At 37.2% G+C, this 19,453-nt stretch overlaps 1 long non-coding RNA gene across 1 annotated transcript; it reads left to right on the top strand.

Moving 5' to 3' along the window:
- The first annotated feature begins 429 nt into the window (after window positions 1–429).
- Window positions 430–18,426, top strand: LOC112676151 (uncharacterized). The gene is made up of 4 exons (XR_007407410.1): window positions 430–507; window positions 1,043–1,131; window positions 15,785–15,947; window positions 16,668–18,426. It is a non-coding gene; the product is annotated as an uncharacterized LOC112676151 (long non-coding RNA).
- The last annotated feature ends 1,027 nt before the right edge of the window (window positions 18,427–19,453 follow it).

The raw sequence follows: 19,453 nt of genomic DNA, 5'->3' as shown, positions 1-19,453 counted from the left end.
ACTGAGCATCACACAAATTAGAGAAAACAATGATAGCCAAAAACTCTTCTTGATACCAGCTCTGTGGGCCCCTAACACAGAAATAAGACTCTAAAAGATAGATATGTGGGACTGTACTTTTGACCAATACACAGTTACTATGAAAAGAATTTGAAGTGGGCCCTACACAAAGAGTATACTCAAGGGGTCTAAGAATATCTTGAGGGGTGTTTACAGGAGATACAATATATAAAATTCATTGGAACACTTGCTGTCCTTGAAATTAGGTGTGGGGAAAGCACATTTGGAAAACACATTGAGATTTGAAATAAGATCCTTGACTTTGCATAATAGAACCTAGGATTCAAGATGAATACCTGACTTGAACTAACCAGATGTCTGGAGGTGGGACGTTCTGCTCTCTCCATGACACCAACTGTGATTATTTTCCATTGCAACTCAAGCCAGACCTTCAACGTGGCACTAGGAACTTGGTACGACGAATGGCTTTGCAAGTGGATGTAGCAGGTACCTCCTTGCACCTAGGACTAAATATTCTGAAATTATGTTATCTTCATTTCTAATAAAGGGTTCATTACCCAAGCTGGGAAGAGATATTATTGTGAACCCCAGAGAAAAATGGGTGGTCCCCAGTTAATGCAATATTATGTACAGTACAGGCTTCCAATTATGACATGAATAAGTTTGGAGAATAAAAGATACAGCATAGGGAATACAGTCAATAATACTATAGTAGTATTGTATGGTGACAGATGGTAGCTACACTTGTGATAATCACAGCATAACATAGATGACAAATCACTACATTGTACACTTGAAACTAATGTAATATTGTGTGTATACTCAAAAGCTTTTTAAATATTATGTATGATAGGGTAAGCTAATTGCTATAAAACCTCAAAATCTCAGTGAATTAAGATAATCTTACATCTTCTTCATGTCATAGTCCTGTGAAGTGTTTGGTGGGAGGGTATGGTATATACATTGTCACCAATGCCATATTCGGTTTAGCAGAGTAACTTTGCCACTCTCCCATCAACAGGTTGAGTTTATTTCTCTATTGAATCAAGGCAAGCCTGGTGGCTACTTTAATCAATAAAATATGGTGGAAATGATGCTGTGCCACTCCAGGTAAAGTCCTTAACTTGTTGGTTACTTCTATTTCCTGCCTTTTAGCATGTATACTTGCAAGAGGCTTCTTCTTAGAATCCAGAAACCAGGCTAAGAGAACTTGGAGCTACACAGAGAGGCCACATGCAGGCAATTCAGTGGATAGCCTCAGTTGAGTACCAAACAGATAGCCAGCATCAGCTGTCAGTATGACAGCTTGGTCAACCATCTCAGTTGATCCTCAGATGGCTGCAGTCTCAGCCAAGAATGGCCTGCAATTGCATGAGCGATCTCAAGTGGGAACCACAAGGTGAGCCTAGCCAACTGACAGGCCATAACAAATAATAATACACTGCTGTTCAAACCAGTATGTTTGGAGGTGGTTTATTATGTAACAGTAGATAACCAAAACAAGTATTTTCTATACAGTGATTCAGGGACCTAGGATCTTTCTTGTAACTCTGCTATTGTGACATAGCAAGCAAAGTCAGCAAAGAAAGGAAGATGAAAGAATGGTAGATTATACAAAGAATTTCATGGTAATAGCTGGGGGCATCACAATGCCAGATTTCAGGTTGTACTACAAAGCTGTGTCATCAAGACAGTGTGGTACTGGCACAAAAACAGACACATAGATCCATGGAACAGAATAGAGAATCCCAAAGTAGACCCTCAAGTTTATGGTCAACTAATATTCGACAAAGGAAGAAAGACTATCCACTGGAAAAAGGACAGTCTCTTCAATAAATGGTGCTGGGAAAATTGGACATCCACATGCAGAAGAATGAAACTAGACCACTCTCTTGCACCAGACACAAAGATAAACTCAAAATGGATGAAAGATCTAAATGTGAGACAAGATTCCATCAAAATCCTAGAGGAGAACACAGGCAACACCCTTTTTGAACTTCTTACAAGATATATCTATGAAGGCAAGGGAAACAAAAGCAAAAATACACTATTGGGATTTCATCAAGATAAGAAGCTTTTGCACAGCCAAAGATAGTCAAACTAAAAGACAACCTACCAAATGGGAGAAGATATTTGCAAATGACGTATCAGATAAAGGGCTAGTTTCCAAGATCTATGAAGAACTTATTAAACTCAACAGCCAAGAAACAATCCAATCATGAAATGGGCAAAAGACATGAAGAGAAATCTCACAGAGGAAGACACAGACATGGCCAACAAGCACATGAGAAAATGCTCTGCATCACTTGCCATCAGGGAAATACAAAGCAAAACCACAATGAGATACCACCTCACACCAGTGAGAATGGGGAAAATTAACAAGGCAGGAAACCACAAATGTTGGAAAGGATGTGGAGAAAGGGGAACCCTCTTACACTGTTGGTGGGAATGCGAAACGGTGCAGCCACTCTGGAAAACTGTGTGGAGGTTCCTCAAAGAGTTAAAAATAGATCTGCCCTACGACCCAGCAATTGCACTGTTGGGGATTTACCCCAAAGATACAGATGCAATGAAACGCCGGGACACCTGCACCCCGATGTTTATAGCAGCAAAGTCCGCCATAGCCAAACTGTGAAAGGAGCCTCGGTGTCCATCAAAAGATGAATGGATAAAGAAGATGTGGTTTATGTATACAATGGAATGTTCCTCAGCCATTAGAAACGACAAATATCCACCATTTGCTTCAACGTGGATGGAACTGGAGGGTATTATGCTGAGTGAAGTAAGTCAATCGGAGAAGGACAAACATTGTATGTTCTCATTCATTTGGGGAATATAAATAATAGTGAAAGGGAATATAAGGGAAGGGAGAAGAAATGTGTGGGAAATATCAGAAAGGGAGACAGAACATAAAGACTCCTAACTCTGGGAAACGAACTAGGGGTGGTAGAAGGGTAGGTGGGCGGGGGGTGGGGGTGACGGGCACTGAGGGGGGCACTTGATGGGATGACCACTGGGTGTTATTCTATATGTTGGCAAATTGGACACCAATAAAAAATAAATTTATTTTTTAAAAAAAGAATTTCATGGTAAGGCCTTGAAAAAACCACATCACTATCTGCTTACAATGCACAGATTAAAACTCAGTCAGTCATATTATCCCAACCTATCTGCAGGGAACCTGGAAAATATAGTCTCCCTGTGTACCTAGAAGAAAAAAAAAAGGTTGGTAAAGCCATTGCATTTTTTTTCTACCAAAATATTCTTTCAAAACACTTATCTCTACAATTAGAAACTTATCTCCACATCTGGCAGAAAGTATCTGACTAAATGCTCTTGATCCCACTTGCTGGATAGACATAACTCTCTCATTATGGCTCTTTCCTGAAAGTTTTTTTTCTAGTACTGTGGATTGTAATACTGGCCTGTGCTGCTGTATCAGCCTCCATATCTCAGAATTCTGTTGTTTAGAAACTAATCTACAAGAAAATAAAAACAAAAACAAATCAGGAATAAAAACTCAACTCAGGGACACCTGGTTGGCTCAGCAGTTGAGCGTCTGCCTTCAGCTCAGGATGTGATCCCAAGGTCCAGGATAGAGTCCCACTAGGCTCCTTGCAAGAAGCCTGCTTCTCCTTCTGCCTAGGTCTCTGCTTCTCTCTCTGCCTCTGTCTCTCATGGATAAATAAATTAAAAATCTTAAAAAAAAAACACCTCAGATTAGCTTACGTAATAATAGTTTAGATACCTTAAAAGTCCAAGTCTAGGCCTCACACATAGATTTGTCAGAGTGCTAGCTCTAATTATCCATTTCTCCATGAATTCCTGTGCTTTGGCCTCATGGCTAACTTCATTTTCGGAATGATCCCCTTTATGGGCAGTAGGAACGAGGCCACATGCTTCTTCATTTACAAAGGCAAAGAAAGAATGGCTTCCCAAAACCATTGGGAAAAAAAAGAACCAAACTAGAACTTCATCTAATTGAACTTCCAATCATTCAGTACATTGGAGATGATTGGTTGCCTCCCTGATACCCATTCCCCATACATCTTTCCTAATAGAACTTCAACTTAGACATGAACACCTTCTCCATGCAACCATAAGCATAAGGTAAGTTGGTCTCACGTTCTCTCTCTCTCTCACTCTCTCTGCCCCTTCCCCTCTAAAAAAATGTCAAAAATTAAACATAAAGAGAGAATATTAAAGGCAGCAAGGCAAAAGTAACTAATTACATACAAGGGAAAGAAACTCCATTAGGAAATCAGCTTATTTTTCAGCAGAAATGTCACAGACCAGAGCAAAGTAGCATGACATATTCAAAGTGCTGAAAGGAAAAAGCCTACAACCTGGAATATTTTACTTGGCAAGGTTATCATTCAGAACTGAAGAAGAGATAAAGAGTTTCCCAGAAAAATAAAATTAAAGAAGTTCATCACCACCAAATATCAAACATACTTCTTTAGGTGAAAAAGAAAGGCCATAACTAGAAGAAAATCATGAAAGAAAAACAATCTCACTAGTAAAAGCAAATATATAGTAAAGGCATTGGAGCAAGCACTTATAAAGATTATAGAAAATTAAAGACAAAAGTGGTAAAAATCAACTATATTTCTAGTAATTACTTTCAGGATACCCAAAATAAAAAGATGTAGAGTATGATGTTGAAAACAAAATGGGAAAGAGGTGTAAAAATGTACTGCTTTTAGATTTCATTTGAACTTAAGCAACCATCAACTGAAAATAAATTGCTATATACAGAGTATGATATATGAACCTCATGGAAGTCACAAACCAAAAGCCAATAACAGACACACAAAAATAAAGAAAAAGGAATTCATGCATAACACTGAAGACATCATATCACAAGGGAAGAGAGCAAAAGAAGAACGAAACAGAGAAAAAATACAAAATAACCAGAAAAACAACAAATGGCAGTAAGTACATACCTATCAATAATTACTTTAAATGTAAATGGACCAAAAGCTCCAATCAAAAAACACAGGGTGGCTAGGTAGAGTTAAGATGGTGGAGGAGTAGGGGACCCTAAGTTTTTCTGGTCCTTCCAGTAGAGCTATATAGTTATCAAATCATTCTGAACACCTGCGAGATCAATCAGAGATCTGAGAAAAGAAATGCTGCAATTCTACAAGTTGAAAAGTGATCACTTTTTGGAAGGTAGAAGGTGTGGAGACTTGAATCCAGGGTGATACATCTGAGGACATGGTGGCGGGAGGGAGCCTGCTTAAGGAGGCTACTGCAAAGCGTTACAAGCAGCAGAGTGAAAAGTTGGAACTTTTAGAGGTCTGCTACAGTGGATACATCCCTGGCTTAAAGGTGCTCAGGTGGCAAGGCCGAGCAGAACCCCAGGTGGGACAGTGTAGTCTCAGGACTCCCCGGGTCACAAGAAGAACAAGGGTGCCTGAGTGGGGCAAAGCTCCCAGGCCTCAGAGTGAGAAAGCCAGCTAAAACAGCGAGTCTAGGTGCTGGCTGTCTGCTTGGTGTCGCCATAAATTGCAAACTGCTGCACTGTCATGCCACTGCTTTCCGAGCAGGAGTCTAGCAATAGGCAGAAACCCCCTTCCCTCCTCTGGAAGGAAAAGCATGGGTTGCACTGCAGGAATGGGTAAAATTTGGAGTTTTGAAACTCAGTCTGAGATAAAAAGGTTTGGTTCCAGGCCAGGTGAACAGAGTTCTGACAGGAACCAGGGAGACAAGAGTGACTGACTACTTTTCTATTAGGGCTCCCTGAAGAGTGAGGGAGAGACCAGACCAGGGTGCTACCATATTCGTTTTGCCCATCAGTGCTGAAAGCCTTCAGGGAGCAAAACATCACCACATGGTGGAATCCAGAGCCACTCACACTGAGCCCAGCCCCCTGCCAAGGGAGGTGCATTTCCACAAGTGCAAGGGCACCTGAGAATCTGCATGATAGGCCCCTTCTGCAGAGGACCAGCAGGTGCAACTGGCTAGCACCAAGTTTATTGATCATAGAGGTCTACAAAGCTTCAGGTCTAGGGGAAAATAGTATATAACATTTTTTTTATTCTTTATTCTTTCAGTATTATTTTTTCAGTTATTTTATTTTTTTGACTCTTAAAATTCTTTTTTAATATTTATTTATATATGTTATATATATTCATTTTTTATTTCCTTTCATTGCATTTTATTTTATTTCATTTTATTTTTGTGTATAAGTTTTTCTTTCTTTCTTATTTTGGGATGTAGTTTCTTTTAACAAGCAGACCAGGGACACCTGGGTTGCTCAGTGATTGAGCATCTGCCTTCAGCTCAGGGCATGATCCTGAGGTCCTGAGATCAAGTCCTGCATCAGTCTTCCCACAGGAAGTCTGCTTCTCCCTCTACCTGTGTCTCTGCCTCTCTGTGTGTGTGTCTCACAAATAAATAAAGTCTTTAAAAAAAAAAAACAGGCAGACCAAAATACATCTAGGATCTAGATTTTTTGAGGGGGGTGTCTTGTTTTGTTTCTTGTTTGGTTTTTTTTCTTGTTTTGTTTTGTTTTCTGGTTTCTTTTTTTCCTATTGTGTTTGCCATTATTGTTGGTTTTTTCTCTTTCTTCTTTTCTGGACGAAATGATGAGATGGAGAAATTCACCCCAAGAGAGAGAACAGGAGGTAGTATTCACTACTAGGGATTTAATCAATAGAGATATAAGTAAGATGCCTGAAATAGAATTTAAAACAATTATAAAGATACTAGCTGGGCTTGAAAAAGGCATAGAAGACATTAGAGAATACCTTAGTATAGAAATAAAAGAACTAAAATCTAGTCAGGTTGAAATTAAAAATGCTATTACCAAGATGCAGTCTGAAATGGAGGCTAAAAAATGAGGATGAATGAGGAAGAAGAGTGAGTCAATGATATAGAATATAAAATGATGGAATATAAAGAAGCTGAAAAGAAGAAAGATAACTACTAGATCATGAAGGGAGACTTAGAGAACTCAACAATTCTATAAAACAAAATAATATCCAAATAACACAGGTCCCAGAAGATGAGGAGCAGGAGAGAGGAGCAAAAAGTTTATTTGAAAAAATTATGGCTGAGAACTTCCCTAATCTGGTGCAGGAAACTGGCATTCATGTCTAGGAGACACAGAGAAGACCCTTCAAAATCAATAAAAATATGTCAACACCTCAACATATAATACTTACTGAAACTTGCAAATTTCAAAGATAAAGAGAAAATCCTGCAAGCAGCTCAGGACAAAGAGGTCCTTAACCTACAAGAGTAGAAACATATGGTGGGAGCAGACCTATCCACAGATACTGGGCAGGCCAGAAAGGACTAGCATGATATATTCACTGTGCTAAATGGGAAAATTATGCAGCCAAAAATACTTTATCCAGCAAGGCTATCATTCAGAATAGGAGAGATAAAGCCTTTCCAGTACAAACAAAAACTAAATGAATTTCTAAACACTAAACCAGCCCTGCAAAAAATAATAAAGGGGATCCTTTGAGTGGATAGAGACCCCAAAAGTAACAAAGACCAGAAAAGAAGAGAGACAATCTACAGGAACAGTGACTTAAAAAAAAGATGTTATTTATTTATTCATAAGAGACACAGAGAAAGAGGCAGAGACACAGGCAGCAGGAGAAGTAGGCTCCCCACAGGGACTACTTGTGGGACTCAATCCCAGGATCCTGGGATCACAACCTGAGCTGAAGGCAGACACTCAACCACTGAGCCACCCAGGCACCCATGGAAAAGTGACTTTACAGGTAATACAATGGCACTAAATTCATATCTTTCAATAATTACTCTGAATGTAAATATACCACATGCTCCAATCAAAAGACATAGGGTATTGAATGGATTTTAAAAAAGACCCATCAATATGCTGTTTCCAAGTGATTCATTTTAAACTCAAAGAGACCTCCAGATTGAAAGTGAGGGGTGGGGAACCATTTATCATGCCAAAGGACATCAAAAGAAAGCTGGAATAGACATCCTTAGACAAACTAGATTGTCTTAAAATTTTTTAAAGATTTTATAAATTTATTCATGAGAGAGAGAGAGAGAGAGATAGCATGAGTGGGGGCGGAGTACTGAGGAAGAGAGAGAAGCAGACTCCCCACTGAGCAGGTTGCCTAATTCGAGGCTTGTTCCCAGGACTCTGGGACCATGACCTGAGCCAAAGGCAAATACTTAACCAACTGAACCTCCCAGGAGCCCCAGACAAACTAGATTTTAAACCAAGGACTGTAATAAAAGATGAAGAAGGACATCATAATAAAAGGGTCTGTCCAACAAGAAGATCTAACAACTGTAAATATTTATTCCCCTAATTTGGGAGCAACCAAATATATAAGCCAATTAATAACAAAATTAAAGAAACTCATTGATAATAATACAATAACAGGAGACTTTAACAGCCCACTCACAGCAATTGACAGATAATCTAAGCAGAAGATCAACAAGGAAACAAGGGCTTTGAATGACACAGTGGACCAGATGAATTAACAGATATATACACAGCATTTCATCCTAAAGCAGCAGAATACACATTCTCCTTGAGTGCACATGGATCATTCTCCAGAATAGATCACATACTGGGTCATAAATCAAGTCTCTACGGATACAAAAAGACTGAGATTAAACTATGCATATTTTCAGATGACAATGCTTTAAAACTTGAAGTCAACCACAAGTAAAATTTGGAAGGACCACAAATACATGGAGGTTAAAGAACATCCTACTAAAGAATGAATGGGGTAACCAGGCAATTAAAAAAGAATTTTAAAAAATACATGAGAGCAAATAAAAATGAAAACATGATAGTTCAGAACCCTTGGGATGCAGCAAAGGTGATCCTAAGAGGGAAGTATATAGCAATATGGGCTTTTCTCAAGAAACGAAGTCTCAAATGCACTATCTAACCTTTCACCTAAAGGAGCTAGGAAAAGAACAGCAAATAAAGCCTAAGTCCAGCAGGAGAAGAGAAATAATAAATATTAGAGCAGAAATCAATAATATAGAAATCAAAAAATAGTAGAACAAATAACAAAACTAGGAGCTGGTTTTTTGAAAGAATTAATAAGATTGATAAACCCCCAGCCAGACGTATCAAAAAGAGAAAGGACCCAAGTAAATCATGAATGAAAGAAGAGAAATCACAATGAACACCAAAGAAATACAAAGAATTATAAGAGCATATTATAAGCAACTTTACACCACCAAATTAGGCAATCTAGAAGAAATGGATGCATTCTTCGAGGTGTATAAACTACCAAAACTGAAACAGGAAGAAACAGAAAACCTAAACAGACTGATAACAAGCAAAGAAATTGAATCAGAAATAAAAAATCTTCCAACAAACAAGATTCCAGGGCCAGATAGCTTCCCAGTGAAATTCTACCAAATATTTAAAGAAGAACCAATACCTATTCCTTTGAAGCTGTTTCAAAAGATAGAGAAGGAAGGAAAACTTCCAAATTCATTCTATGAAGCCAGCATTATCTTGATCCCAAAGACAGACAAAGACCCCACTAAAAAGGAAAATGACAGACCAATACCCTTAATGAATATGGATGCAAAACTCTCACCAAGTTATTAGCTACTAGGATCCAACAGTACATTAAAATGATTATTCCCTAGGACCAAGTGGGATTTATTCCTGGGCTGCAAGTGTGGTTCAACATCCTCTAGTCAATCAACGTGATACACCACGTTAATAAAGAAAGGTCAAGAACTATATGATCCTCTCAATAGATGCTGAAAAAGCATTTGACAAAATACAGCATCCTTTCTTGATAAAAACTCTCTCCCATGTAGGGATAGAGGGAACATACTTTAATATAATAAAAGCCATATATGGAAGAGCCATATATGAATATCATCCTCAATGGGGAAAAATTGAGAGCTTTCCTCTAAGGTCAGGAACACAATAAGGATGTACAGGATGTACAGTCTCACCACTGTTGTCCAACATGGTACTGGTATTGGGAGTCCTAGCATCAACAACCAGACAACAAAAGAAATAAAGACATCCAAGTCAGCAAAGAAGTCAACTTTCACTCTTTGCAGGAATGATACTCCATGTAGAAAATCCAAAAATCCAAAAGACCACCAAAAAATTGCTACAACTGACACAGGAATTCAGCAAAGTTGCAGGATATAAAGTCAATAAACAGAAATCAGTTGCATTTCTATACATTAAGGTAAAAGAAAGAGAAATCAAGGAATCAATCCCATTTACAATTGCACCAAAACCCAAAGGATACCTAGGAATAAACCTAACTAAAGAGGTAAAGGATATGTACTCTGAAAACTATGTAACACTTAGGAAAGAAATTGAGAAAGACACAAAGAAATGTAAAACATTCCATGCTCATGGATTAGAAGAACAATTTTTTTCATATTTTATTTAAATTCAATTTGCCAACATATAGTATAACATCAAGTGCTCATTTCATCATGTGCCCTTCTTAATGCCCATCACCCAGTTACCACATCTCCCCAACTACCTCCCCTTCTACAATCCTTTGCTTGTTCCCCAGAGTTAGGAGTCTCTCATGGTTTGTCTGGAAGTATAAGTATCATTAAAATGCCTATACTCCTCAAAGGAATCTATACATTCAATGCAACCTCTATCAAAATACCATCAGCATTTTTCACAGAGCTGGAACAAACAATCCTAAAATTTGTATGGAACCATAAAAGATCCCAAATAGCTAAAGGAATGCTGAAAGAGAAAACTAAAGCTGGAGGCATCACAATTTTGGACTTCAAGCTGCATTACAAAGCTATAATCATCAAAACAGTGTGGTACTGGCACAAAAACAGACACTTGGATCAATGGAACAGAATAGAGAACCCAGAAATGAACCCTCAACTCTGTGGTCAGCTAATCTTCAACAAAGCAGGAATGAATATTCAATGTAAAAAAGAGTCTCTTCAACAAATGGTGTTGGGAAAATTAGAAAACCACATGCAGAAGAATGAAACTGGATCACTTTTTATACCATACACAAAAATAAACAAAATGGATGAAAGACCTAAATGTGAGACAGGAATCCACCAAAATCCTAGGGGAGAACACAAACAGTAACCTCTTTGACCTTGGCCACAGCAACTTCTTGATAAACACATCTCCAAAGGCAAAAGAAACAAAAGCAAAAAATGAACTATTGGGACTTTCATCAAGATAAAAAACTTGCACAGCAAAGGAAACAGTTGACAAAACTAAAAGGCAACCTACAGGTTGGGAGAAGATATTTGCAAATGTCTTATCAGATAAAGGGCTAGTTTCCAAAATCTATACAGAACTTAACAAACTCAACACCCACAGAACAAAAAATCCAGTCAAGAATTGGGCAGAAGACATGAACAGACATTTCTCCAAAGAAGACACACAAACGGCAAACAGACATTTAAAAAAATGTTCAGCATCACTCAGCATCAGGGAAATACAAATCAAAACCACAATGAGATACCATCTCACACTGGTCAGAATGGCTAAAATTAACAAGTCAGGAAACAACAGATGTTGGCAAGGATGCAGAGAATGGGAGCCCTCTTACACTCTTGGTGGGAATACAAACTGGTGCAGCCACTCTGAAAAACAGTGTGGAGGTTCCTCAAAAAATTAAAAATAGAGTTACCATATGACCCAGCAATTGCACTAGTCAGTATTTATCTAAAGGATACAAACATAGTGATTCAAAGGAGAACAGCAACCCCAATGTTTATAGCAACAATGTCCATAATAGCCAAACTGTGGAAGGAGCTGAGATGATGTCCATTGACAGACGAATGGATAAAGAAGATGTGATAATGGAATATATATATATATAAAATATATATAATGGAATATTACTCAGCCATCAGAAAGGATGAATACTTACCTTTTACATCAACATGGATGGAACTGGAGAGTATTTTGCTGAGTGAAATAAGTAAATTGGAGAAAGACAAGTATCATAGGGTTTCACTCAAATATGGAATATAAGAAACATAGCGTAGAGGATCATAAGAGAAGGGAGGGAAAACTGAATAGGAAGAAATCAGAGGGAGACAAACCATGAGAGACTCTTAACTATAGGAAACTGAGGGTTGCTAGGGGTGGGTAATTGGTGATGGAGTAATTGGTGATGGGCATTAAGGACAGCATGTGATCTAATGAGCACTGGATGTGATATGCAACTGATAAATTATTGAACACTACATCTGAAATTAATGATGTACTATATGTTGGTTAGTCGAATTTAATTTTTTTTTAAAGAGGAAATGTGCAAAGAACTGGAATTGACATTTTTTCCAAAGAAGATATATGAATGGCCAACAGATACATGAAAAGATTCTCAGCATCTCTAGTCATTAGGGAAATGCAAATTTGAAACACAATGAGATATCATCTCATGCCTGTTAGCATGGCCATCATCAAAAGCACAAGAGATAACAAATTCTGGCATGGGTATAGAGAAAAGGGAACCCTTGTGCACTGTTGGTGAGATTATAAACTGGTACAGCCCTACGGAAAATGGTATGGAAGTTCCTCAAAATTTAAAATAGAACTACTATATGACCCAGCAACTCCACTTCTGGAAATATAAGAAAGTGAAAATACTAGCTCAATAAAGTATCTGCAGCCCTGTGTTCACAGCAGTATTATTTAGAATAGCCAAGATGTGGAAACAACCTAAGTGTCCATCAATGGATGAATGGGTAAAGAAGTTGTGGGATGTGTGTGTGTGCATGCACCTACATGTATGCAATATAATGGAATATCATTTGGCCATAAAAAATGAGGAAATCCTACCATTGGAACAACATAGATAGAACTTGAAGCCATTTTGCTAAGTAAAACAAATCAGTAGAGAAAGATAAATACTGTATGATCTCACTTATATGTGGAAGAAGGAAGGAAGGAAGGAAGGAAGGAAGGAAGGAAGGAAGGAAGGAAGGAAGGAAGGAAGGAGCCACAAAACTCATAGAAAAAGAGATCAAATTTATGGTTGCCAGAGAAGAGTGTTGGAGAGGGGGAATTTGAGGTAGGTGGTCAAAAGGTACAAATTTCCAGTTTTAGAATAAATAACCAGAGATATAATATACAACATGATGACTATTATTTTCACTGTTGTAGGATATATAGGAAAGTTGTTAAGAGTAGATCCTAAGAGTTCTCATCACAAGCAGAATTTGTTTTTCTTTTCACTAGACCTATTGCAATCATTTTACAATATGTGTAAATCAAACCATCATGATGTACATATTAAACTTACACAGTGATACATGGTCAATTATTTCTCAATAAAACTAGGGGGGAGAAGAACACAGTTGAAGAATTAACACTACTTCATTTCAGGATTCTCCACAAAGATACAGTAACTAAGATAGTGTAGTATTGTAAAGAATGGTATATATATCAATAACACAAAATAGATGGTACGCAAACAAACCTACATATGTATACACCTTTGTCTTTTGACCAAGGTGCAAAGCCACTTCGGTGAAGAAAGAATAGATTATTTTTACAAATGGTACCAGAACAACTTAAATATTCATAGGCCAAAGAAAAAAATAACTTTGATCTATACCTTCCACTATATAAAATTTAACTTAAAATGGATCAGAGACTCAAATGTAAATCCTAATAATAAAAAACTTCTAGAAGAAAACATAAGAGAAAATTTTTGTGACCTTGGTTTAGACAAAGATTTCTGAGATATGACACCAAATGGACAATCCAGATAAGGAAAAAATTGATAAAGTATACTTCAGGAAAACGAAAATTTTTTGCTCTTCAAAACAACACCATTAGGAGAATGAAATGCAAGCCATATACCTCGAGAAAATATTTGCAATTCAAACATCTAATACAGGTCTTATATGCAGGACATTTAAATAATTCAACTCAAAAAAGAAGAAAGCAATTCAGCAACTCATCATTTAAAATGGGCAAAAGATAACACAGGCAGTAATTTCTTTGACATTGGCTGTATTAACTTTTTTCTAGATTATGTCCCCTGTGCAAGAGAAACAAAATCAAAGTTAAATTACTGGAACTGCATCAACATAAAAAGCTTCTGTACAGTGAAGGAAATAATCAACAAACTCAAAGGCAACCTAAAAAGAATGGGAGAAGATACTTGCAACTTACATATATAATAAAGGGTTAGTATCCAAAGCACATAAAAACTCAACACCCAAAAACCAAAATGATCCAAGTAAAATAAAAAGGGGCAGAAGATATGAACAGACATTTCTCTAATGAAGACATCCAGGTGGCCAACACATGCTTGAAAAGATGCTCAACATCACTGATCATCAGAGAAATGCAAATTAAAGCTATGACAAGATATCACCACACACTTGTCTGAAGGTCTTAACTCAGTAACATAAGAGACAGCAGGAGTTGGTGAGGGTGCAGAGAAAGGGGAACCCTTATGCACTATTGGTGGGTGTGCAAACTGGTGCGGCCACTATGGAAAACAGTATGGAGATTTCTCAGAAAGTTAAAAATAGAACTACACTACAAACCAGAAATCATACTACCAAAGAATACAAAACACTGGTTCAAAGAAATACATGCACCTGTGTGTGTACGGCAGCATTATTTACAATAATGAAGAAATGTAAACAGCCCAAAATAGAGGAGTGGAACTGTTGCATGGAATGGTATTGCATGAAGTATTGAATCACTTCCAATAATTACTCCTGAAGCTAAGACAACAGTGTAGGTTCACTGGAATTAAAATAAAAACTTTAAAAAAATAAAAATAAAAACTTTTAAGATATGGTGTGTGCGAATGGAATATTATTCAGCCATAAAAAAGAATGAAATCTTGCCATCGCAACAACATGGATAGAGCTAGAAAGTTTAATGCTAAGTGATATAAATCAGAGAAAGACAAATATCATATAATTTCAGTCATCCGTAAAATTTAAGAAACAAAACAAACAAAGAGTAAAGAGAGAGGGACCAAGAAACAGACTCTTAACAAGAGAACTGATGGTCACCAGAGGGGAGGTATGTGAGGAGACAGGTTAAATAGGTGATGGGGATTAAGGAGGGCACTTGTCATGAAGAGTACTGGGTGATGTATGGAAGTGTTGAATCACTGTATTGTACACCTGAAACTAATATACCACTGTATGTTAACTGGAATTAAAAACTTTTTTAAAAATGAGCAAAAGGCGCCTGGGTGGCTCAATTAGTTAAGTGTCTGACCTTGATTTATGCTCAGATCATGATCTCAGGTCGTGCGATTGAGCCCCAAGTCAGGCTCCTCACTCAGCATGGAGTCTGCTTGAGATTCTCTCTCTCCCTCTGCCTCTGCCTTTCCCCTTGCTCACATGTTCATGGTTTCTCTCTTTCTCAAAATAAATAAAATCTTTAAAAACGGGCAAAAGATTTGAACAATGACCTCACCAAAGAAGATATATAGATGGCAAGTAAATTCATAAAATTATGCTCAGTATCATGGTCATAAATACAAATTAAAATAACAGTAAGATACCACTCTTTATCTTTGAGGATGGCTAATATTTACAAGACTGACCATGGCAAACCATAAGAGACTCTTAATTATAGGAAACAGAGTTGCTGGAGGGGAAGTGAGGTGGGGGGATGGGGTAATGGGTGATGAACATTAAAGAGGGCACTTGATGTAATGAGCAATGGGTGTCACATGCAATTGATGAATCACTAAATCACTAAATTCTACTCCTGAAATTAATAATACACTATATGTTAACCAAATTAATTTTTTTTAAAACATTTTACTTATGTATTTGACAGAGAGAGAGAGAAAGAGAGAGAGCGAGTACACATGCAGAGCGGCAGAGGGAGAGGGAGAAGCAGGCTCCCCACTGAGCAGGGAACCCAATGCGGAGCTCAATCCCAGGACCCCAGGATCATGGCCTGAGCCGAAGGCAGATGCTCAACCAACTGAGCCACCCAGGTGCCCAACTAAATTAAATTTAAATAAAACAAAAGACTGATCATACCAAATGTGGGCAAGATGTAGAGCAACTAGAATTTTCACATACCAGCAGTAGGAGTGTAAAACTGTACAATCACTTTATAGTATGGAGGCTTCTTAAAATATTTAATATACACCTACCAGCTGGGCCTCCATTCCACAACTAGACCTTTACCCACTAGAAAGGCAAGCATACGTACAGCCAACATTTGTAGGCTAATGTTCATAGCATTGTTTGCAATAGTCCCCAAATGGGAATCATTCAAATGTCAATCCATGGTTGAATAGAATGGATAAACAAATTGTGGTACTCCCATAAAAGAGAATACTACTCAGCATAAAGAAATGAACCACTAATATATGCAACAATATGGATGAATCTCAAAATAATTATGATGAAAGAAGCCAGATAAAAAAGGAATACATAGTATGTGATTCCATTTATATAACATCCTAGAAAATGCAAAGTAATCTACACTGACAGAAAGCATATCAGTAGTTGCCTAGAGACTGGTAGGGGTGTCAGGGTGAGATGGAGGATTACAGAGGAACACAAAGAAACATTTGATTGTGGTGATGGTTTCATATATGTGTAAACAACAGGTCAGTGTTGATTAAATTGTACCCCTTAACGTGTGTGCCATTATGTCAATTACACTTTAATGAAACTGTATTTTCAAATTAATTTATGTGATACAGGTACAGCATGGCAGCTGTCACCACCCTCTTTGTACACCTATGACTTTTATATCAGTGGACAATCACCCAGTCTGCTAAGCCTAGAGTGGAGTTCATCATTCTTACCACAGCTCCTTTTCTGAGCTCTGTTACTCTGTGAGAGCAAACAAAGGTGAGGGATGGGAGGAAGCAAAGTTACCTATGTAAAATGATAATAAAATATTATGAATTCTATCTTATACACTTTATATTTAAATAAGATGATCAATTCAGCTAAATATTTTGCTCTTCTTTTCACTGAACACTTTAGCCTATGCCACATTTAGGACTCTGTGCTGCAATCCCTGAGATTGAGAAATCTCAATCCAAACTGGCTTAAGCTACAATGGGAATGTGTTGGCTAAAACGAATTTATACAGTCTAAGTTTTTGTGAATGGGTTGACCCAGAGACTAAATAGTGTTACCAAAGCCTGGGCTCTATTTCTCTGCTTTGACCTCTGCAATGCAGGCTTTGTCCTCAGCTTTGGTTTCTTGCCTCTTTACGTCACAAAGGAGGGTCTCTTCTGGGGATGCTCTCAGAAGGAGAAAGTTGAAAGAGAATTTCTCAGCCGTATCTCCTTGCTTCTCATTGGCCCAGTCTGGGTTCTGTGCCCATTCTTGCGCTAATCCCTGAGGCCAGACAGAAAGGTTGTTCACATTGATTTAAGCTTATCAGGCACAATCCCTGAAGCTGACAGTAGGGTAAGCTTCCTCTTTACACAGGGGCTGTGCAGACCTAGAAAGAGGATACCCAAACAGCTAGGGAAATGTTCCTGACAGGAAGGAGAATAAATCCTGGGCCACCTAAACAGCAAAGTTACCTTGATGATATTATATTTATGCTTTTTTGTCAAATTATAATATAAATATAGAATATATATATATATCCGTATACAAAGTCAAGTATTACATGAGTAAATGTCTTATAGAACATTGTATGTTTTTTCACATCTGTAGTGAGATACACTTGACATATAATAATGAGCAAGTTGGAGGTGTACAATGTGTTGATTTAATCCACTTACATATTGCAAAGTAATTATGACCATAGCATTAGCAAACACCTGCATCTTATCTCCTAAATACTATTTCTTCTTTGTGGTAAGAACATTTAATATTTATTCTCCTGGCAACTTTCAAGTATATAAAAATATATAAAATGACTATTAACTATAATGACTATGCTGTACTTTAGATCTCCAGAACTCCTTCATCTTGTAACTGGAAGTTTGTAGTCTTTGATCAATATTTCCCTCATCCCCCAGACTCTGGTAATCACCATTCTAATCCGTGCTTCTATGTGGTAGGCTTTTTTAGATTCCACATATAAGTGACATCATACAGTATTTGTCTTTGACTTACTTCATTTAGCATAATGTCTTCAAAGTCCATTCATTTTATGGCAAATGACAGGATGTCCTTCTTTCTCATAGCTGAATAATATTGAAATATATATATATATGTACACAAACATACGTAGACTCACACACTCTACACCCTCTTTATCCATTCAACTGTTGATGTACACTTAGGTTATTTCCATATTTCTGCTATTGTGAATAATGCTGCAATAAATATGGGAGGGTAGAAACCTCTTCAAAATCCTGTTTTCATTTCCTCTGGATAAATATCCAGAAGTGGAATTGCTGGATCATAGAAATAGTACTATTATTATTTTTTAAATGTTACCATATTCTTTTTATTGAGATTTGATATAAAATATTGTATTAGTTTTAGGTATACAACATAATCATTTATGTATATATTATGAAATGATTACCACAGTAAGTTTAATTACCATCTGTTATCACACAGTTACAAACTTTTTTCTTATGAAAAGAAAAATGCTAACTCTGGTATATGATTTATTAACATTGGATTGGTTTTTAGTTTCAATCATTTATGATGAGGAAGAAGATCCTGTTCATGATCATGAAATACATAAAGTATTTGCAGAATACTTTGTATTTTAACCCATATAATTTGTTCCAGCTTCAAATTTCAATCTGCCTTTTAGAGGGGATGATATTCTTCCCTGGGTTGGTTCAACTTCATAAAATCTTCAAAGACAATGTTGTATAACTACCATTTTACTAGGATCTTTGGTGAATTGTGATGCCTATCTTGTGAGCAACACTAACAATTTAAAAAGGAAAACAATTTCAGAAATATTACATCTAATAATATTCTGTTTTCCCAGAAGGAAATAATTTTATTATCTTTGTAAAAAACAAAAGTCCATCATTTCTCCCTCCACCGAACTGCTTAGCTTTATGCTTAGAATTCAAAAGCCTTACTTGCTTCTAAAAGTTTTGGATGAAGACCAATAAAAATTCCTTTAACACTAAAGTGGATTATCCCAGAACACTCCCCTAGAAAGTTCACCAAATAATCCTTTTTTAAAAATTTACTGACATTATAAATATACTTAGATGACTAGAATCAATTGCATTTGTTTCTGCTGTAATCTAGTTACTGTTCCTCTATGCCTTGTGTGATCAGAGTCCAAAACCACTCATTAACTGGTTCCATCTTTGAATAATCTTCTCCCACAGTCCAGAGATTCAAATGATCAGAACTACTGATCATTGAGTAAGCACCTTTCTCTTTAATTAGCACTTTTCTCACAATGAAGATAGACAGACTTTTCATTTTTGCTTAACTTTATCCCAATGCTCAACTAAAAAGGCATTGTAGCAGCTCACAATGGAAACCAATGCCATTACTCAAGTAGCTCTATGGGACACAACTTTGTTTTTCAGTCCCC

Source organism: Canis lupus, chromosome 30 (genome assembly GCF_003254725.2).
Source record: "Canis lupus dingo isolate Sandy chromosome 30, ASM325472v2, whole genome shotgun sequence".
In the NCBI taxonomy this organism is placed as follows: Eukaryota; Metazoa; Chordata; class Mammalia; order Carnivora; family Canidae; genus Canis; species Canis lupus.
Note: the sequence above shows the minus strand (reverse complement) of the source record. Positions and strands in the feature narration are given on the sequence as shown.